This window comes from Orcinus orca, chromosome 13 (genome assembly GCF_937001465.1).
Source record: "Orcinus orca chromosome 13, mOrcOrc1.1, whole genome shotgun sequence".
NCBI classification, from domain to species: domain Eukaryota; kingdom Metazoa; phylum Chordata; class Mammalia; order Artiodactyla; family Delphinidae; genus Orcinus; species Orcinus orca.
The window spans coordinates 24,611,832-24,635,658 of record NC_064571.1 but is presented as its reverse complement, the minus strand read 5'-3'; the positions used below and the strand labels follow the sequence as shown (position 1 = coordinate 24,635,658).

The 23,827-nt window shown below is 40.7% G+C and overlaps 1 protein-coding gene across 5 annotated transcripts in view; it reads right to left on the bottom strand.

Moving 5' to 3' along the window:
* The window catches only part of EVA1A (eva-1 homolog A, regulator of programmed cell death), a 70,118-nt gene that overhangs the window by 23,530 nt on the left and 22,761 nt on the right, over positions 1–23,827 (bottom strand). For 2 of the 5 annotated variants that reach the window (XM_049696280.1, XM_033411722.2), the window contains exon 2: positions 5,893–6,015. The exons of 2 other annotated variants lie outside the window; for them this stretch is intronic. The gene's annotated coding sequence lies outside the window, so the exon portion shown is untranslated. Of the gene's footprint in view, positions 1–5,892; positions 6,016–7,791; positions 7,825–23,827 lie in introns of all 5 variants that reach the window. One more of the 5 variants, XM_049696281.1, reaches the window with a different exon arrangement.

Here is a 23,827-nt window from a genome sequence, read left to right as displayed (position 1 = left end):
ATTTGTCTTTCTCTTTCTGACTTACTTCACTCTGTATGACAGACTCTAGGTCCACCCACCTCACTACAAATAACTCAGTTTCGTTTCTTTTTATGGCTGAGTAATATTCCATTGTATATATGTGCCACATCTTCTTTATCCATTCATCCGATGATGGACACTTAGGTTGTTTCCATCTCCTGGCTATTGTAAATAGAGCTGTAATGAACATTTTGGTACATGACTCTTTGAATTATGGGTTTCTCAGGGAATATGCCCAGTAGTGGGATTGCTGGGTCGTATGGTCGTTCTATTGTAGTTTTTTAAGGAACCTCCATACTGTTCTCCATAGTGGCTGAACCAATTCACATTCCCACCAGCAGTGCAAGAGCGTTCCCTTTTCTCCACACCCTCTCCAGCATTTATTGTTTCTAGATTTTTTGATGATGGCCATTCTGACTGGTGTGAGATGATATCTCATTGTAGTTTTGATTTGATTTCTCTAATGATTAATGATGTTGAGCATTCTTTCATGTGTTTGTTGGCAATCTGTATATCTTCTTTGGAGAAATGTCTATTTAGGTCTTCTGCCCATTTTTGGATTGGGTTGTTTGTTTTTTTGTTATTGAGCTGCATAAGCTGCTTGTAAATTTTGGAGATTAATCCTTTGTCAGTTGTTTCATTTGCAAATATTTTCTCACATTCTGAGGGTTGTCTTTTGGTCTTGTTTATGGTTTCCTTTGCTGTTCAAAAGCTTTGAAGTTTCATTAGGTCCCATTTGTTTATTTTTGTTTTTATTTCCATTTCTCTAGGAGGTGGGTCAAAAAGGATCTTGCTGTGATTTATGTCATAGAGTGTTCTGCCTATGTTTTCCTCTAAGAGTTTGATAGTGTCTGACCTTACATTTAGGTCTTTAATCCATTTTAAGCTTATTTCTGTGTATGGTGTTAGGGAGTGTTCTAATCTCATACTTTTACATGTACCTGTGAAATTCTGACACATGCACAACATGGATGAACCTTGAGGACATTATGCTAAGTGAAGCAAGCCAGTCACAAAAGAAGAAATATGGTATTATTCCACTTATATGAAGTACCTAGAGTAGTCAGATTCATAGACAGAAGGCAGAATGGTGGTTGTCAGGGGTTGGGAGAAGGGAGAAATAAGAAATGATTGTTTAATTGGTACAGAGTACAAAGTTTCAGTTTTGCAAGATGAAAAGTGTTCTGGACATGGATAATGATAATGGTTGCACAACAAAGTAAATGTACTTGATGCCACTGAGCTGTACACTTAAAAATGGTTAAAATAGCAAATTTTATGTTATATGTATTTTACCACAATTTTTAAAATTAATAATAATAAATATAAGATGTTGATGAGGTACAACAATGAATTTTAAAGGTTAACTTTTAAAGATTCTTTAGAGAATCCAGCAATCAAATATTGATTTTCAGTTAATAGGAATGGTAGCAGAATTATAGAGATATTAAAATTAAAGTCAAAATACTATATGATATCACTTATATGTGGAATCTAAAAAATACAACAAACTAGTGAATATAACAAAAAAGAAGACTTGCAGATATAGAGAACAAACTAGTGCATCAGTGGAGAGAGGAAGCGGGGAGGGGCAATATAGAGTAGGGGATTCAGAATTACAAACTATTATGTATAAAATAAGCTACAAGGATCTCTTGTACAATGCAGGGAATATAGCCAATATTTTATAATAATTAAAAATGGAGTATAACCTTTAAAAACTGTGGGGACTTCCCTGGTGGCAGTGTGGTTAAGAATCCGCCTGCCAATTCAGAGGACACAGGTTCAATCTCTGGTCCAGGAAGACCCCACGTGCCATGGAGCAACTAAGCCCATGAGCCACAACTACTGAGCCTGCTCTTGAGAGCCCGTGAGCCACAGCTACTGAAGCCCGCACGCCTAGAGAAATCAAGTCTAAAAAAATAAAGAAAGAAAAAAAAGAAAAGACTAACACCTCTTGACTCTCCATTAAAAAAACAAACAAACTGTGAATCACTATATTGTACACCTGTAATTTACAGAATATTGTACATCAACTACACTTTGATTTAAAAAACTGAAGTCAACAAAATTCTAATTTATATCAAATTATGGATATTGCTTAATTTTAAGTAAAAGATGTTATTATCTCACTTATAAAAGCATTGAATGTAAATAATTGTAATCTATCACATTTATAGATTAAGAGGAAAAACATATCATGTCAATGGATGCAAAAATGGGTTTGTGTAAAAATTAATAAAAATTCATGTTTTATTTAAAAAGAAAGGTCTAATGCAGTAAAGCTCCAAATCCTCCAGATTCTTTTTTTGTCTATCAAAGTATTAGAATATTTTTCTGATATTGCACCTATGATATTGCAATGGGAATTATTGGTTTACTGAAGAGACTTCTTACAAGTCCTTATTACCCTGGTACCTAGCATGGTGCCTGATGAAAGGAGGTTCTCAGTCAATTCTGGCTGGCTGAAAAACAGAAAGAGCAATTAGGCATGAGCTTTGTATGCATGAGGAAGTCCCAGAGAGTATTTCTGAACAGGTCTTAGAGTGAGCCACTTTGAAGACTAAAAGGACACCAGGGCTGACTGGCTCTGAGTGGGGTGCCAAGCAGGGTACTTCTTCAGGACTATGAAAGGACCACATGCAAGACGGAAGCTTAACCATGGCACAGAAATTCTTCCTGCAAGTCTCTCCATGCCCCAGGCACTAATGGAGAGGGTTGCAGGAGCCAGAGGTAAAAGAAAGGGGGACAAAGAAGGCAGGCTGACGGTCAGGAAAAACCACTGCTGGTGGGCCATCCTATAGAGTGAACAGGAAAACCCCCTATGGTCCATGTAGCACAAGTCAATGTAAAGCGGGGGTCAGTACACATTTATAACTTTACTATGAAAGGGCTCTGAGGGCTATATGCTCTCTGTCTCAACTACTCAGCTTTTGCCATCATGGTGTCAAAACCACCACAAACAACCACAAAAGAATGAGTGTGGCTGTGTTACAATAAAACCTTATTTTCAAAAGTAGGTGGTGGACCCAGATTGGCCCACGGACTATACATAGTCTGCAGCCCTCTGGCCTAGATTCTTACTATTCAAATTATGGTACAAGGACCAGCAGGACTGACATCACTTAGGAGCTTGTTAGCTCTGCATAATCCTGGGCACCCAGACCTTTGGAATCAGACTCTCATTTTGTAAGATGCCCAATAGAGTTTGCAAAATGCTCTGCCTGACTTCTGTGATCCCCTTCAGCCTGAGCACTCAGATATTATAACAGCATAGGCTTAGGAGGAGTTTCACTTAATGCATCCTTTATAAATCTGATCTAGGGTAGGAGGGCAAGTCCTTCATTAGGACACTGAGACAGAGGGCAGGACTCAGCATAGGAGATTCTGTTCAGGGCAGCTGCCAATGAGACAAGGTCTGCAGAAGTTAGATACGTGATGACTCCCAGAGCCAAACTCCCTGAGCCCTCCATTAGTAGTGATGAAACTAATCCAGGTAGTTCTAGACACTCTCCACTGGTGATTTGCCCTGTAATTAAAACATTTCTGCATCTCCTACTATGACGCTCAATTTTATGAGTCAACTTGACTGGCCATGGGATGTCCAGATTAAACATTATGTCTGGGTGTGTCTATGAAGGTGTTTCCAGATTAGATTAGCAATAGGTAGACTAACTAAAGTAGATTGCCCTCCCCAATATGAATGGGCATTACCCAATCCATTGAGAGCTTGAACAGAACAAAAGGCAGAGGAAGGACGAACTTGCCTCTTTTTTCCTGCCTCACTGCTGAGTTGGAGCATCACATCTCATCTTGTCTTCTCTGGCCTCAGACTGAGATTTACACCATTCGCTCTCCTGGTTTTCAGGCTTTTGGACTTGGACTGAACTACACCACTGGCTTTCCTGTGTCTCCATATTGCAAGGTTGTGTATGGCAAATCATGGGACTTCTCAACCTCTATGATATGTGAGCCGATTCTTCATAATAATAATAATCTATTGTTATATATTTATGTAAAAAATATATACGTTTCTGTTTCTGTTTCTCTGGAGAACCCTAATACACTTAACCAATATAAAGGTAAGAGGCATGAAGAACTCATCCACCTACAAGTGAAATTTTATGCTCTAGTCCTCAAGGAAATCCCTTATCACTGGTTAGTTCCTAAAATAGTGATCCTCAACCTTGGGCAGTGTGCTCCCCAGGGTACAGTTGGTTGTCACAACTCCAGTGGAGGTTGATATTGGCATCTAGTAGGAGGCAAGGATACTGCTAAAATCCTACAATGTATAGAACAGCACCCCCACAACAAAGAACTATCTGGCCCCAAATGTTAATGCATTGAGGTTGAGAAACCCTGCTCTAGAACAAACATCATTACCTCATTGATCAACCTAAGAAACTCTCGGTGTTTGTGAACCTCATGCACATCACCATTACAGCAAGAAAGGTGTCAGAGAGAGGTCTGCTTGGCAGCTCCTAGCGGCCTTGCTCAGAACACCACAGGTCCAAGCCCTGGGCCACCAATTCAATGTTCCATGACCAGAAGTAAATAGACTCTGGGAGAACAAATCACATCAACCAAGCCCTCAAGAAAATACAACATCAGGGAACTTCCCTGGTGGCGCAGTGGTTAAGAATCCGCCTGCCAATGCAGGGGACACGGGTTCAAGCCCTGGTCCGGGAAGATCTCACATGCCGTGGAGCAACTAAGCCCGTGCGCCACAACTACTGAAGCCCATATGCCTAGAGCCCGTGCTCTGCAACAGAGAAGGCACCGCAACAGAGAAGCCACCACAACAAGAGAAGCCACTGCAATGAGAAGCCCATGCACCGCAATGAAGAGTAGCCCCCTCTTGCTGCAACTAGAGAAACCCCACGTGCAGCAATGAAGACCCAATGCAAAAATAAAATAAATAAATTTATTTTTAAAAAAGAAATAAAAAAGAAAATACAACATCAACCAATACCAGTTTATTAATTCATAACTGGAGAGCCACCTGGCATAAGATCTAGATCAGATTCTCTTCTAGATAAGTTGACCCTGGGGATTATCTTGGCTAGGGCAGAATTACAACTAAGCAGCCATATATTTTCAAAGCCAGGGTTTTCTCCCTGTGATTATCCATTGGATTAACCCCACACCGTTCTAGGGGAAAATGCTGTCTAGAGAACACTCTAGGGCCAGTAAACAAGAATTGCACCATACTTTCTTTGGACAGCACCTACTAATTCTTATACTTCTTACTCTTTGACAGCTTTTTTTCATCTACGACCCAAAGCTCCTTCACCTAATTACTGAAAATCTGTGGCACAATTGAGGAGACAGCTTCTTTCCATCACCTACCTCTCAGAATTTTGTCTTCCTGTACACATGCTGGCCTCCTGATGAAGATGACAAGCTGGCTTATAAGCACCATCTCTTAAACTGAATGACTAATTGCATGCGTTGCATGCCATTTTCACTGGTTTCCATATTAGAGATAACCTATTTCCCAGTGCTGCAAATTCATATTCTCTGGAACCTTGAGTCTACCCACCTATACTGAGTGTAACCACTGGATATACAAAATGAAGTATGCCTTGTGATAGTACATTTCATCTTATATTTCAGTAGCAGCAGTGCACATCCCTGGTATATAAGCCACCATGCAGATGACTATCTCATCACACGGTGTGCAAAGGGTCATAAAAAAGTCTTATTATCAGGACTTCCCTGGTAGTCCATTGGTTAATACTCTGCACTTCCAATGCAGGGGGCGCCAGTTCAATCAACGGTCGGGGAACTAAGATCCCACATGCCACGCAGCACAGCTTAAAAAACAAAACGAAAAACAAAACAAAAAAATCTTATTATCCCCTTAGCTACCTGGGGAGAAGTGTACTCTTAAGAGTAGAGGAGTATCTGGTTAGAATGGTTCATCCTTGGAGATGCTAGTATCAGACAGTAGAGGTTCTGAAACTTGGTTGGCCTCAGTTGGCTTCTCAGGCTCTGAAAGAAAAGAAAAATGGCATAAAAAATATCAGAGAGCCATCACATGGCTGAGAGATCACATCATGCCTTAGACCTGGTGTTGTTATGAACTGCTTAGCAGAGAAACCTTGGTGGTCTTTGTCTGAACCCCTGAAGATATGAAATAGCATTCCCTGAAAGGATAAAGCCCACTGCCAGAGTTTAATCTGGAATTTGAACCAGACAGCCAGAGAAACCAATCTCCCAAGGTCAGAGCAAAAAGGGAAGCTAAGGGTAAAAAATCAAAAGATGTACGCTTCCTCTTCCCTTCTGTCAGCCAAAACCCACAAAATAGCTACAGCGGCTCCTGTGTGGCTCCTCATCAGTGAAGTTTGCAAGCCAGCTTCTCTGGAAGAGGAAGGGAGGAAATTTAGTTTCCAGATAGTAATGCCCAGATGGGCCATGAAATGAAGTCTCATGCAGCTCTGTGGGCACAAAAAACCTGGACATGCTGCCAAGTGGATTCCCACAGCCTGTATCTTCCACGGAGAAATCTCAAGGCCTCTGTTCAACCCAGCTAGAGAAGCCACCAGGGGTCTCTGAAAGACCTAGATTATACACAGCTCCTTTAGGTTGCCAGTTTCATTTAGCATTGTGTAGAAAAAAAATGAAATCAGTCACAGAGGTCCCGGAGCCCTAAGCAGTCCCCTTGCTCCATGCATACACACTCATTCATTATCACTGCTTCCTACCAGCTCCTGCAGCATCCGACTTTTGCTTATTTATTTACATCTTTACTTATCCCAGCTGCCTCTGCCTCACAAAGGATTTGTGGCATCTTCCTATCTCCATTTTACTGGTAAGGGCAAAAAAGCACAAGATCAGTAGTTCTTTAGAGACTCATTGCACCAAAGCATGGAATCAGTTCTTTGAGTCCCACTCGCTCTCCACTCTACACTAAAGAAAACCATGCAAGGACTGACCTCATTGTGGTCACATGGAGTCTGAGATGCAAAAGCTTGAAAGGAAAAATAACTCCCAGGGACTTCCCTGGGGACTTCCCTTCCCCAGCGGTTAGGACTTCGTGCTTCCACTATGGGGGCACGGGTTTGATCCCTCGTCAGGGAACTAAGATCCCACAAGCCACGCAGCATGGCCAAAAAAGAAAAAAAAGAAAAGAAAAATAGCTCCCACCTCAGAGGATGGTAAGAGGATACACATGGCCCTGGAGACATGACTGAGCAGAGAGAAACCCTGACTTTCTCTACAGGACTGATAAACTCCTATGGATGACACATCCAACACGCTAGCCTACCAGCTGCGTGGCTTCCTTTGCTCCACCAACCCCCCCTCCAACCTACTGCAGTAAACCACTTCCAAGAGCATATCCTGGACTTTAGTTTTCACTTAGAAAGGCACCACCTCTGAAGTCTGGGCTGTGAGCTCCTTAAGGGCAGGAACCACCTGGTCTCCATTCTTCTCTTTGTTCCTAGAGCCTCCCACAGTAAATGGACAAAGTCGATGTTCAGGGACTGTTGGATGAATGACTCACACTCAGAAATCCCACTCTTCAACCAGATCTTTCTGTCTTCCTACTACCCTCATCCGTAGAATCAACGTAAATGTGCTCTCCAACCTCTCTGGTTCCTCAAGCTTCTTATACTCTCCAGCTCACCCAGTTAAGTCTCATCCTCCATTCACTTTTCTCTACACAGCCTGGCTACTATAACTACACTACACTTGGCTCTTACCAGGACCTTTCTGCTGCCCTCCCACCATCCCCAGGCCTAACCCCAAGACCACTGTAACCCTCACCTGCCAGCTTTCTTGTCCAAAGGCTAAGAGTTTCTGAAAAAAAAAATCATTCATATTAGCACCATTGTAAATGTTTGGTTTACACCCTCAGTGAGGCCCTTATATTGCTAGGAAAACTTCTAAGTCCCTTGCATTGTCGTTTCTCAATTCCAAGAGAAAATGTACCAAACCACTACCACTTTCTTTCAGCCCCCTTCTCCATCCTCACCCTTCTTGTGCTTCCCATCTTCCCAGAGGAAACAGCAGCCAACTTACATGAACTGTAACTCCCTTCTCTTCCATCTGATCCTGACCTTCCTCCCTCATTTCTCTAAGGGAGTTTTACCTGTGCTTTTGATCAAATCTTTTCCTCTTTCTTCCTATAAGATTTCATTCCATCAGTGATTCATCCTTCTTTTACCTTTCTTGTTTGACTGATCTCCATCTCTATCTATACAGAGGTAGGCAGATAGAAAGATATACTTTACTATATATTATTCACACAGAAAGACAGAGAGAGGAAAGAGAGATTATATGTGTGTATAATTCTCTCTCAAGCTTGCAGTTTCTCCCTTTCTCCTTCCCTTCTCTCCCCCACCTCCTCCATGTGTGTGTGTGTGTGTGTGTGTGAGAGAGAGAGAGAGGTATGTATATATGTCATATATTTACATATATACACACAAGATGTGTTTACGCAAAAAACATGCATATATGTGCACATACATGTATGTATACACACACATGTCTTTCTCCTTCAAACATTTTCTCATTCTTTCCTAATCACTGTCAAAATCTCTCTCTTTCAATTTGCTGGTCTTATCCACAATAAACTTGCTTAATTGCCCTCACCCTTTCTAAAAAAAAAATTTTTTTTTTTTTGGCTGAGTTGTGTCTTCGTTGCTGTGTGCAAACTTTCTCTGGTTCTGGTGAGTGGGGGCTACTCTTCATTGTGGTGCGCAGGCTTCTCATTGTGGTGGCTTCTCTTGTCGTGGAGCATGGGCTCTAGGTGTGCAGGCTTCAGTAGTTGCAGCATGCGGGCTCAGTAGTTGTGGCTTGCAGGCTCTAGAGCACAGGCTCAGTAGTTGTGGCACATGGGCTTAGCTGCTCTGCCACATGTGGGATCTTCCTAGACCAGGGATCAAACCCGTGTCCCCTGCAGTGGCAGGTGGATTCTTAACCACTGCACCAACAGGGAAGTCCTGCCCTCACCCTTAAATGACCTTCCCTTTATTCAGCCTCCCTGCTAAACTTATACTTCCTCTCTCCATTTTTTTTTTTTTTACCATCATTCAATCCTTAGGGATCTAATGTCCCATCCTTCTCCATTTATGCTGCCTAGCACAGTGCCTGAGCACATAAGTTCTTTAAAATAAATTCTGTCATGGATATGAGTCAATGTCTTAGACACCTCTGTGATCTAGTGTTTGACTCATAGTGAATGCTTCCATTGACTGAATGAATCTAAAAATGAACAAACATGGTTAGTGAGAGAGATCTGCAACCTAGCTAAGCAAACAGAATGAAGTATAAAAGCAATGTAAGTTAAGTGGCGTGGGTGCAGATGGGAAAGAGTAATTAATTCCAATAATGGGAGAGCAGTGGGCAGAACTCATAAAAACTTCATAGAGAGGTAAGATTTAAATTGAAGCACTGAGTATTAATTTAATACAAATTATACTAATAACTCGTATTTATGGGGACCTTCCTCTGTAACCAGGCAATGCTTTATGTAGAATATTTAAGAATATTTAATTTAATAATATTAATTTATAACAATCCTGTGCTATTATTATTCCCATTTTTCAGATGAGAAAATTGAGGCACAGAGAGGTAGTGCTATACAAGATCACTCAGCTAGAAAATATTGGAGATGGAATTTAAACTCAGGCAGCCTATCTCTAGTGCTTTTAACTTCTAAACCATACTTCCCAGAGTAAAGAAATGTACTAGAGACAAAGGAATAATGGGAGGGAAGGTATATGGCATGTCTAGAGCAAGAGGGTAGGCAGAAGGATTTACTAGAAATTAAAGATGGAAAGGCAAAGTTGGAATTGGACCTTGGAGGATCTGCAGTGCCTTACAAAGGAGATGGAATTTTATTTTATGAACAATGGTATTAACAGAAGGGTGACATGGTCAGTTCTGCTTCCTAGGAAGAAAACACTGGCAGAAGCGGAGGCTATGTTGGAGAAGTCAGAGATTATAGGTTACAGTCTGAAAGACTCACTAGGGGTTAACTCAACAGTCCAGGTAAAGGATGAAAGTACCTGAAACCAAGATGGCTGAAATAAAATGGGGATGAAGCTGCTGAAGAAGTCGGCAACCCAGAAACCAAACCTAACAGGTGTAGACCAAAACAAACGAAAACAAAGCAAAAAACCACCAAATGCATGTTCTCTAGTCAAAAGACCAGTTAAGGGACAGTCTAGCAAGACAGAAAACTCTTAGACAATAACTACTCTACCCCAGCCAAACACCATAGGAAAAACTGTGGCCCCAGCTTACACCCATAACAGCAAAGGCTGAGTGGGGAGCATAGACTTCCATCCTCGAGAGACTAAAAGAAGACACCCCAACGTCCGCATCAGAGTGGCATTAGAGAAGACCAAGTAGGGAAAGGGGACTTTCATCCCAGACAGCTGGGATGTCACTCTTCCTGGCAGTATCAGTGGAGAACACACAGGAAGCCTGGACTTCACCCCCACCCAGCTCCTCTCCCTCCTTGCTGGAGTAATGTAATAGGAGGCCTAGTGAAGGGTCAGGACTTTCACCAACCACCATGGTTAGAAGCCCCACCATCACCAACATCATGTCAGTGGAGGCCACATGGGATCTGGAACTCTCATTCTCACCCAGCAGTAATAAGAAGCCAGTCAATAGATGCCAACACCAAGATGACAGAGATGTTATAATTATCTGACAAGGATTCTAAAGCAGCCATGATAAAAAAAACACTTCTAATAGCAATGATGAATATGCTTCAAATGAATTTTTAAAAATTGAATGCCTCAGCAAAGAAATAGAAAGCCTTAGCAAAGAAATGGAAGATATAAAGAAAAAAATGAAAATTTTAGGATTGAAAAATATAACCAAAATTAAAAACTAAGTAAATGAGATCAACAGTAGAGTGGAAAGGACAAAGGAAAGAATCAGTGAACTGGAAGGTAGTACAATAGAACCTACACAGTTGGGCAATAGGGAGAAAATAGATTAAAAAAAATTGAACAGAGCCTTAGGGACCTGTGAGACTATAACAAAAGATCTAACATTCGTGTCATTAGAATCAAAGGAGAGGAAAAAACAGGCAGAAATGAAAAAGTGTTTCAAAAAATAAAGAAATAATGGCTGTAAAATCCCCCTATTTAGGAAGAGATAAAAATCTACAGATATGAGAAGCTGACCAAATCTCAAAAGGATAGACTCAAAGAAATCCATGCCAATCCGAAGGATCAAGATGGCGGAGGAGTAGAAGGACGTGGAGTTCATCTCTCCCACAAATGCATCAAGAAAACATCTACTAATGAAATAGTTCTCACAGACCACCTGCTGAACACTAGCAGAGCACCTCAGACACCTAAAAGGGCAAGAAGAATCCCCATGTAACCAGGTAGGATGAAAGAAAGAAGAAGGGAAAAGGAAGAGGAGAGGAAGCAGGATGGGACCTGCACCCCTAGAAGGGAGCTGAAGACGAGGAGAGCTTCATGCATCTGGGGAAGCCCCCTCACCAGTGGGGAGATCACCTGGGACAGAAGGGGAGCTTCGGAGTCTTGGAGGAGAGCACAGCAACCGGTCTGTGGCAGGAAGGACAGACTGAAACCTACCCAAATGGTCCATGCCACAGCCCTGCATGCCCCAGCCTGAGACATGTGTCCATCAGGGTGGATGGGGGCTGGGTGCTAAAACGTGGGGTTTGGGGAGCAGACCCGGGAAGGGGACTGCTGTTGGCCATGAGGAGACAGCCTGCGGGGACGGAAGTGAGGAGCTCTGCAACCTGGAATGCTCCTGGAGGAAGCCCGGACCATGATAGAAGAAAAGCACCATCGTTGAGTGACGTGCAAAGGGCAGGGCCGCCATTGCAGTCTCTCTCCTCACATGCCGGCCCTGCCTCCACAGGCACTAGTGGGGGCTCCCGCCAGAGCAGGCTCACAAATCTCCGGTCATTGCCTCCTCTGCACCCACCCCGCCTGGGTAACTTGCTCGCCCCAATTGCCTGGGCGGCCCACTCACCCGGATTGCTGCCTCGGCTCCCTCCCACCTGACAGGCTCAGTGTGCTCTGGCAGCCTCAGGAGCAGAGGCTGGTGGGTGGCCCACACTCAGAGGTGGGGCTGAAACAACAGCTGAGCCCCAGGGGTTCTGTGACTAAGAAAGAAGAGCTGAAATCTCTCCTTGCGGCTGTGCAAATTGCGGAGTTAGACCTCCACAGACAGCTTCCTAAATTCAATGTCTGCAGAACATCCAAATGGACAAGTGCTCCTGCAGCTGAGACGGGTCTGGCTTTAGGACCTGTGGGCTTTATGGGCACATACAGGGGATGGGCAAGGCCAGAGTCTGAGCTGCCTCCATAGCAGGTCCAGGTACACAGTTACTGCAGTCCTGAGACATGACCTTAGTGGATCTGTGATGGTGGCCTGGTGAAAACAACACGTGAGAGTCACGAGGGCCAACTGACAGCATACCCACAGTTAAGGTAGGACAGAGAGCAGTGCCAACAACAGTGTACCTTGTGTGCCCACACAATGAATGAAAGGGGACACAACAGAGCACACTCACAGGTAAACAGCTACAGAGGAGGAATATTCAGTGGATTCTCTCCCAGTGGGAGTGCTCCAATCCCACCTAACTCACACCACAGATCAGAATCACAGCTAAGAAACAGATCTGGGGTCCTCTACTCCAACAAGTAGGGAGCAGAACACACCCCTGACAGGGCAGTGACCATCACAGAGCAAAAGGGAGGCTGCACTCCATATCCAGGGCAGGCTCTGGCCATGAAAACACCAGTCAAACCCCTTATTCAGGGGGATAACAGCCAGCATACACTGAGGAAAGAGGTGGCAGTCATCCATACTAAAACCAGACCTTGGATCAAAAAAAGAAAAAAAATATATATATATATTTAACCAACGAAGGCTACATAAGGACCTTCCCATATAAAAATAGCTCTCCAAGACAGTCTGACAGTCTGGCATCAGGAGGGAGAACCCCCAGAGCATTTAGCCTTGAAGGCCAGCAGGGCTTGAGTGCAGGAGCTCCACAGGGCTGGGGGAAACAGAGACTCCACTCTTGGAGGGCACACACAAGGTGTCAGCACAAAGCAGTACCTCCATAGGAACCTGGGATACACCTACCTAGGGGTCTTGGAGGGCCTCCTGGGGAACCAGGCATTGGCAGTAGCTCAATGTGTGGCAAGGGGACTGGCAGCAGAGGCCCCAGGGAATATGAATTGGCATGTGCTCTCCTGGAGGTGCCCATTTTGACACCAACACCCAGCTCCACCCAACAGCCTGCAGGCTCCAGTGCTGGAACAGCTCAGGCCAAACAACCAGCAGGACAGGAACACAGCACCACCCATCAGCAGACAGGCTGCCTAAAGTCATAATAAGCTCACAGACACACCAAAACACACTGCTTGACATGGCCCAGCCCACCAGAGGGACAAGACCCAGCTCCACCCAACAGAGGCAGGAACCTGGCCCTCCCACCAGAAAGCCTGCACAAGCCCCTGGACCAAACTCACCCACCAGGAGGCAGACACCAGAAGCAAGAGGAAATACGATCCTACCACCTGTGGAAAGGAGACCACAACACCATAAGTTAGAGAAAATGAGATGACAGAGGAATATGTTGCAGATGAAGGAGCTAGGTAAAAACCTACAAGAACAACTAAATGAAGAGAAGATAGGCAATCTACCTGAAAAAGAATTCAGCGTAATGATAGTAAAGATGATCCAATATCTCAGAAAAAGAATGGAGGCATGGATCAAGAAGATACAAGAAATGTTTAAGAAAGACCTAGAAGAACTAAAGAACAAACAGAGAGGAACAATACAATAACTAAAATGAAGAATACACTAGAAGGAATCAATAGCAGAATGAGGCAGAAGAATGCATAAGTGAGCAGGAAGATACAATGGTGGAAATCACTGCCACAGAACAGAATGAAGAAAAAAGAATGAAAAGAAATGAGGACCGTCTCAGAGACCTCTGGGACAACATTAAATACACCAACATTCGAATTATAGGGGTCCCAAGGAAGAAGAGAAAAAGAAGGGCCTGAGAAAATATTTGAAGAGATTATAGCCGAAAACTGCCTTAACATAGGAAAGGAAATAATCACCCAAGTCCAGGAAGTGTAGGCAGTCCCATACAGGATAAACCCAACGATAAACATGCTGAGACACATAGTAATCAAACTAACAAAAATTAAATACAAAGACAAAACATTAAAAGCAACAAGGGAAAATCAACAAATAACATATAAGGGAATCCCCATAAGGTTATCAGCTGACTTTTCAGCAGAAACTCTGCAGGCCAGAAGGGAGTGCCATAATTTATTTAAAGTGATGAAAGGGAAAAAATACAACCAAGAATACTCTACCCAGCAAGGCTCTCATTCAGATTCAACAGAGAAATCAAAAGCTTTACAGACAAGTAAAAGCTAAGAGACTTCAGGACCACCAAACCAGCTTTATGACGAATGATACAGTAACTTCTCTAGGCAAAGAAAAAAAAAAAAGAGGCCACAACTAGAAATAAGAAAATCACAAATGGGAAAGCTCACTGGTAAAAGCAAACACACAGTAACAGCAGGAAATCATCCATACACAAATATGATATCAAAACCAGCAACAGTAAGAAGACAAGAGTACAAATGCAGGAAATGGGAACTGCATTTGAAATTAAGAGACCAGCAACTTAAAACAACCTTGTATAAATAAAGACTGCTATATCAAAACCTCATGGGAGGGACTTCCCTTGTGGCACAGTGGTTAAGAATCTGCCTGCCAATGGAGGGGACATGGGTTTGAGTCCTGGTCTGGGAAGATACCACATGCCACAGAGCAACTAAGCCTATGTGCCACAACTACTGAGCCTGTGCTCTACAGCCCATGAGCCACAACTACTTAGCTTGCATGCCACAACTACTGAAGCCCGTGTGCCTAAAGCCCGTGCTCTGTAATAAGAGAAGCCACCACAATGAGAAACCCATGCACTGCAAGGAAGAGTAGCCCCTGCTCACTGCAACTAGAGAAAGCCCATGCACAGCAACAAAGACCCAACACAGCCAAAAATAAATAAATAAATAAATTTTTAAAAAACTCATGGGAAATGCAAACCAAAAAACTACAACAGATACACACACACAAAAGAAAAAGCAACCCAAACACAGCATTAAAGATGGTCATCAAACCAAAAGAGAAGAGAGCAAAGAACAAAAGAGGAAGGGAAGAAAAAAGACCTGCAAAAACAAACCTAAAACAATTAAGAAAATGGCAATAGTAATATGCATATCAATAATTACCTTAAGTGTAAATGGATTAAATTCTCAAACCAAAAGACACAGACTCACTGAATGGATACAACAATAAGAACCATATATATGCTGTCTACAAGAGACCCACTTCAGACCTAAGGACACATGCAGACTGAAAGTGAGGGGATGGAAAAAGATATTCCATGCAAATGGAAATCAAAAGAAAGCTGGAGTAGCAATACTCATTTCAGACAAAATAGACTTTAAAATAAAGACTGTTACAAGAGACAAGGAAGGACATGACATAATGATCAGTGCAAGGGTTGAATGGGTTCAATGCAAGAAAAAGGGATAGCAATTCAATGCAAGAAAAAGACATAGCAATTCTAATATATATGCACCCAACATAGGATCACCTGAATATATAAGGCAATTGCTAACAGCCATAAAAGGGGACGTCAACAGTAACACAGTAACAGTGGGGGACTTTCACCCCTCACTTACACCAAAGGACAGATCATCCAGACAGAAAATGAAGAAGGAAACACAACCCTTAAGTGACACATTAGACCAGATGGACTTAATTGATATTTATAAGACATTCCATCCAAAAGCAGCAGAATACACTTTTTTCTCGAGTGCACATGAAACATTCTCCAGGACAGATCACATCTTGGGTCACAAATCAAGCCTTGGTAAATTTAAGAAAATTGAAATCAGATCAAGCATCTTTTCTGACCACAATGCTATGAGATTAGAAATCAATTACAGGAAAAAACTGTAAAAAACAGAAACACATGGAGGCTAAACAATATGTTACTAAACAACCAATGAATTGCTGAAGAAATCAAAGAGAAAATCCAAAATGAGAAAAATGACAATGAAAACACAATAATTAAAAACCTATGGGACATGGGACTTCCCTGGTGGCACAGTGGTTAAGAATCTGCTTGCCAATGCAGGGGATATGGGCTCGATCCCTGGTCTGGGAAGATCCCACGTACCATGGAGCAACTAAGCCCATGTGCCACAACTACTGAGCCTGCACACTAGAGTCTGCAAGCCACAACTACTGAGCCCACGTGCTGCAACTACTGAAGCCTGCGTGCCTAGAGTCCATGCTCCACAACAAGAGAAGCCACCACAATGAGAAGCTCACACACTGCAATGAAGAATAGCCCCTGCTCGCCACAACCAGAGAAAGCGAGCAACAAAGACCCAACACAGCCAAAAATGAATTAACCAATTCATTTAAAAAAATAAACAGAACCTATGGGACACCACAGCAAAAGCAGTTCTAAGAGGGAAGTTTATAGCAATACAACTTTACCTCAAGAAACAAGAAAAATCTCAAATAAACAACCTAACCTTACACCTAAAGCAGAGAAAAAGAACAAAACCCAAAGTTGGTAGAAGGAATTAAATCATAAAAATCAGAGCAGAAATAAATGAAACAGAGACAAAGAAAACAAGACAAAAGATCAATGAAAATAAAAGGTGGTTCTTTGAGAAGATAAACAAAATTGTTAACCTTTAGCCAGACTTATCAAGAAAAAAAGAGGACTCAAATCAATAAAATTAGAAATAAAAAGGAAAAGTTACAACTGACACCACAGAAATACAAAGGACCATAAGAGACTATTATATACAAGCAACTATATGTCAATAAAATGGACAACCTAGAAGAAATGGACAAATTCTTAGAAAAGTACAACCTTCCAACACTGAACCAGGAAGAAGTAGAAGATATGAACAGATCAACCACAAGTACTGAAACTGAAACTGTTATTAAAACAACTTCCAACAAACAAAAATCCAGGACCAGATGCCTTCGCAGGTGAATTCTATCAAACATTTAGAGAAGAGATAACACCTATCCTTCTGAAACTCTTCCAAAGAAATTGCAGAGGAAGGAACACTCCCAAGCTAATTTATGAGGCCACCATCACGCTGTTACTAAAACCAGACAGAGATATCACAAAAGAAGAAAATTACACGCCAATATCACTGATGAACATAGATGTAAAAATGCTCAACAAAATACTAGCAAACCAAATCTAACCACACATTAAAAGGATAATACAGCATGATCAAGTGGAATTTATCCCAGGGATGCAAGGATTCTTCAGTATATGCAAATCAATCAATGTGATACCTCACATGAACAAACTGAAGAATAAAAACCATATGATCATCTCAATAGATGCAGAAAAAGCTTTACACAAAATTCAACATCCATTTATGTTAAAAAAAAAAAAACTCTCCAGAAAGTGGGCACAGAGGGAAATTACCTCAAAATAATAAAGGCCATATATGGTAAATCCACAGCAAACATCATTCTCAATGGTGAAAAACTGAAAGCATTTCCTCTAAGATCAGGAATAAGACAAGGATGTCCACTCTCACCACTTTTATTCAACATAGTTTTGGAAGTCCTTTCTACGGCAATCAGAGAAGAAAAAGAAATAAAAGGAATACAAACTGGAAAAGAAGTAAAACTGTCACTGTTTGCAGATGACACGATACTATATATAGAAAATCCTAAAGATGCTACCAGAAAGCTACTAGAGCTTGTCAGGGAATTTGGTAAAGTTGCAGGATAAAAAATTAATACACAGCAATCTCTAGCATTCCTATACACCACAACAAAAGATCAGAAAGAGAAATTAAGGAAACAATCCCATTTGCCATTGCAACAAAAAGAATAAAATACCTAGGAATAAATCTACCTGAGAAGGCAAAATATTAGAAAACTATAAGATACTGATGAAAGTAATCAAAGATGATGCAAACAGATGGAGAGATATACCATGTTCTTAGATTGGAAGAATCAATATTGTCAAAATGACTATTCTACCCAATGCAATCTACAGACTCAATGCAATCCCTATCAAATGGCCAATAGTATTTTTCACAGAATTAGAACAAAAATTTTTACAATTTGTATGGAAACACAAAAGATGTCAAGTAGCCAAAGCAATCTTGAGAAAGAAAAATGGAGCTGAGGAATCAGGCTCCCTGACTTCAGACTGTACTACAAAGCTACAGTCATCAAAACTGTAAGGTCTGGCACAAAAACAGAAATACAGATCAATGGAACAGGACAGAAAGTCCAGAGATAAACCCACGCACCTATGGTTACCTAATCTATGACAAAGGAGGCCAGAATATACAATGGAGAAAAGACAGTCTCTTCAATAAGTGGTGCTGGGAAAACAGGACAGCTACATGGAAAAGAATGAAATTAGAATACTCCCTAATACCATACACAAAAATAAGCTCAAAATGGATTAAAGACCTAAATGCAAGGCCAGATATTATAAAACTCTTAGAGGAAAACATAGGTAGAACACTCTATGACAGAAGTTGCAGCAAGATCTTTTTTGATCCACCTCCCAGAGTAATGAAAATAAAAACAAAAATAAACCAATGGACCTAATTAAACTTAAAAGCTTTTGCACTGCAAAGGAATCCATAAGCAAAATGAAGACAACCCTCAGAATGGGAGAAAATATTTTCAAATTAAGCAACCAACATGGAATTAATCTCCAAAATATACAAACACGTAATACAGCTCCATATCAAAAACAAACAACCCAATTAAAAATTGGGGAGAAGATCTAAATAGACAATTCTCAGAAGAAGACATACAGATGTCCAAAAAGCACAGGAAAAGATGCTCAACATCACTAATGATTAGAGAAATGCAAATCAGAACTATACCTCACACTGGTCGGAATGCCTATCATCAAAAAATCTACAACCAATAAATGCTGGAGAGGGTATGGAGAAAAGAGAACCCTCCTACACTGTTGGTGGTAATGTAAATTGGTACAGTCACTATGGAGAACAGTATGGAGGTTCCTTAAAAAATGAAAAGCAGAGCTACCATATGATCCAGTGATCCCACTCCTGAGCATATATCCAGAGAAAACCATAATTCAAAAAGATACATGCACCCCAACGTTCACTGCGACACTATTTACAATAGCCAGGACATGGAAGCAACCTAAATATCCATCAACAGAGGAATGGATAAAGAAGATGTGTACATATATAGCATGGAATATTACTCAGCCATAAAAAGAACAAACTAATGCCACTTGCAGCAACACGGATGGGCATAGAGATTGTCATACTGAGTGAAGTTAGTCAGACAGAGAAAGACAGATATCACTTGATATCACATATATGTGGAATCTAAAAAAAAAATGGTACAAATGACCTTATTTACAAAACAGAAATAGAGTCACAGATGTAGAAAACAAACTTACCAGGGGGAAAGGGGTGGGAGGGAAAAATTGAGAGATTGGGATTGACATATGCACACAACTATATATAAAACAGATAACTAATAAGGACCTACTGTATATTATAGGGAACTCTACTCAATACTGTGTAATGGTCTATATGGGAAAGGAATCTAAAAAAGAGTGGACATATGTATATATATAACTGATTCACATTGCAGTACCACTGAAACTAACACAACATTGTAAATCAACTATACTCTAAAAAAATTTTAAACATCAATAAATAAATAAATAAATATAGCTATTATCAAAAAAAAAGAGAAAGTCATACCAAAACACATTTTAATTAAACTTCTGAAAATTAAAAACAAAGAAAGAAATCTTGAAAGCAGACTGAGCTATAGCTATAGATCCTTAGGTATAGATCAGATACAGGTCAGAAAGAAGAAAGAGAACTGTCCCTATTTGCAGATGACATGATGGTCTACATAGACCATACCAAGGAATCTAAAAACCCAAAACAAAAACAAAAAATCAAACAACAGCAACAAACCCCTAAAACTAATAAGTGAGTTCAGCAAGGTCACAGGCAAGATAAACAGAGAAAATATACAAAAATCAAGTTTATTTCTATATGCTAGTAATGAACATGTGGACACTGAAATTAAAAATACAATACCATTTACAATTGCTCAAAAAATGAAACTCTTAGATATAAATGTAACATAACATAATCAGAACTTGAATGCTGAAAACTACATAATCCTATGGAGAGAAATCAAAATCTAAATAAATGAAAGGGGACCATGGCTGTGGATTGAAAGACTCAACATAGTGTAGATACTAATTTTCCCCAAAGTGATATACAAGTATAATGCAACTCTTATTGAAACCCCAGACAAAAAAAACCCAAAACCAACAAAACAAAATGAAAAAACCAGCAAGATTTCTGGTAGATATAAATAAGATTATGCTAAAATTGATATAAAAATGCAATGGAACTAGAATGGTTAAAATAAGTCTAAAAAGAATAAAGTGGGAGGAATAAGTCCTCCTAATTTCAAAACTTACTAGTATACAGCTACATCAATCAAGACTGTGTGTTACTCCTGAAAGACAGAAACATAGATCTATGGAGCAGAACAGATAACCCAGAAATAGACCCATGCAAATATGCCCAACTGATTTTTGACAAAGGTGCTTTGCAATTCATTGGAGGAAAATGGCTTTTCAACAAATGGTGCTGGAGAAACTGGACAGCCATAGGAAAGAAAGTGAACCTTGACCTAAGCCTTACATCTTATATAAAAATTTACTCAGAGTAGATCAGAAACCAAATGTAAAACATAAAACTACAAAACTTTTAGAAAAAAAAAAAGAAAATCTTTGGGATCTAGCACTAGGCAAAGAATTCTTAGACTTGGCACCAAAATCACAATGCATAACAGGGCAAATTGATAACCTGGACTTCATCAAAATTAAAAACATTTTTTCTGGGTTAAGAGGATGAAAAGACAAGCTAGAGAGTGGGAAAAAATGTGCAAATCATATATCTGCCAAAGGGACTAGTATCTAGAATAGATAAAGAATTCTCAAAACTCAACAGTAAAAAAAAGCCAAGAATCCATTTAGAACAGGGATAAAGTCATGAAGAGACATTTCACCAAGGAAGATACTGAAGTAGCAAATAAGCACATGAAAAGATATTCAACATCATTAGTCACTAGGAAAATGCAAATTTAAAACAATGAGATACCACTACTCATCTACCAGAATGGCTAAACTGAAAAATAGAGACAACACCAATTGTTGACAAAGATATGGAGAAACTGGATCACTCATACACTGCTAATGGGAATGTAAAATGAAGGAACTACTCTGGAAAACACTTTGATAGTTTCTCAAAAAACTGGATGTTGCAACTATCACAAAACCCAGCAATTGCACTAATCCTGGGCACTTATTTCCAAATAAATGAAGACTTATATTCACACAAAAACCCACACAAATATTTAAAGCAGTTTTATTTGTAATATCTAAAAACTGTTAACAACCCAAATTTCCTTCAAAGGGAGAAGGTTCAAACAACTGTGGTATTTTCATGCCACAGAACACTACTCAGCAAGAAAAAAGGAACAGATTTTTTTTTTTTTTTTTGTGGTACGCGGGCCTCTCACTGTTTTGGCCTCTCCCGTTGCGGAGCACAGGCTCTGGACGCGCATGCTCAGCGACCATGGCTCACGGGCCCAGCCACTCTGAGGCATGTGGGATCTTCCCGGACCGGGGCACGAACCCGTGTCCCCTGCATTGGCAGGCGGATTCTCAACCACTGCGCCACCAGGGAAGCCCAGGAACAGATTTTTAATGTACACAACAACTGATATAAATCTCCAGAAAATTATACTGAGTGAAAAACTCAATCCAAAAATGTTGCATATTTTATGACTTTATTTATATAACATTCTTAAAATGCCAAAATTATAGAAATGGTGAATAAATTAAATAAACGGTTTCAGGGATTAAGGAGGGATTAGAGTCAGAAAGGAAGTGAGTATAGCAATAAAAGGGCAACAGTGGGATACTTCTGATGATGGAAATGTTCTGTATTTTGAGTGTATCATGCCAACATCCTGGTTGGGATATTGTACTATAGTTTTGCAAGAATTTATCATTGGGGAAACTGGGTAAATGGAACATGCGATCTCTGCATTATTTCTTGCAACTGCATCTAAATATAAAATTATATACAAAAAAAGTCTAATTTAAAAAAATGTTAATGCATGATCTCCAGAGTTGTCCTGAATAATAATCTTCACATTAAAGTTTAAGAAGCACTAATCCAGAGGACTCAACCAAAATGTTAGGGAAATTCAAAATTCTTTTTCATGAGGAACAGTTGAAGAGACATAGAACATTTCATCTGGGGAAATCTTGGAGAAGGTGGTTATGAGAGTTTTCTTTTTCCAGAATATGAAGGGATTATACAGGAGAAATTAAACTCTATTCATGTGGCAGCAGGAAACAGAACACATGAGTATGTAGGGGAAAGGACACAAGCTTCAGGACTGATCAGGCCTGAGTTTAAACCAAAGCTCTACTCTTTCCTGTCTTTAAGACTGAGCAAGTTAGTTTACCTCTCTGATCCTCTGTTTCCTCATCCTTAAAATGAGGCTAATGATTCCAGCCTCAATCCATCAACCAGCTTCTAACCAGAGAAACAGAAACTGCTTCAAGTATTTACAACTAAAGAAATTTAATGCAGGGAACTGGTTGCATGTGATAAAGATAGAAATACAGGTTGAAAGTGATAGAGAAGCTGAGATTTGAAGACTGCTACAATAGATGACAAAGTCAAGAATTTAAAGATCTTTTCAAATTGGTATGAACTTTAAAAAGAGGAAATTAGTTGGAGTAAGATTGTATGAGATGGGACCATGAGGTAAACCAGAGATTAGCAACAACAAGCAGAAGGCAACTGAAGGGGCAAAGGGAGGAGCCAGGGTCACCAGAAAGAATCTGGAACCATGGAGGACTCAAATAGTGGAAGCTGGAACCATGGAGATGCAGCCACTACTGGAGGAGATGCTTGAGGATAAGAGAGAGGAAGGAAATAATCCGCCTTCCTCCTTTCCTCACCCTCCAACCTCACAGGTGACTCTATTTGGCCAAACCTAGCAGGAATCCAGAGCACCCTTAAGCCTGAGAAAGGCAGCCTCCATTTAGTCCCTCCTACCCAGGGCAGAGTATGGATCAGAAGGCCAACAGGCCCGGGTTTGGCACTCTTACAGGGTGTTTTTGAGGATGCAGAGCATGGTAAAATGTCTGGCACATAGTAGGTACTCAGTAAATGGTAATCCTAACTTTTATATGCCAATGCTATACAATGGGCATTTAGAAACTGCATTTTCTCATCGCTTTATATCTGAGTATACAGAAACACAAGCTGGGATATTTGGCTCATGCCACATGGATTCTGCCAAGAATGCTTATTTTTTTCCAAATGAGCTACATAGCTGAGAAATGTAAAAAAAAGAAACTCCTGTCCTAAAGTTTCATTGTACAAAGCAAATGTTGAATTTCCACAGCTGCTGGCGTCAGCCTATCCAGAGGAATAGTTTCAGTGAAATATTAATTTGTGAGAAAGTCACACTGGGGTAAATGCATAGTAATTCAAGCAGCATGTGCAACATTTATTTGGTGTTGGCTGGGAATGGTTTTACTTATGTGAAGTCTTCAGAATGAGAAGAAAGTAACTGAAGATGTTTGACGAAGTCAGTCACAGAGGCTCTGGATACTCCCAGATCCCTCCCCAGTTTCAGTTCATTTCTG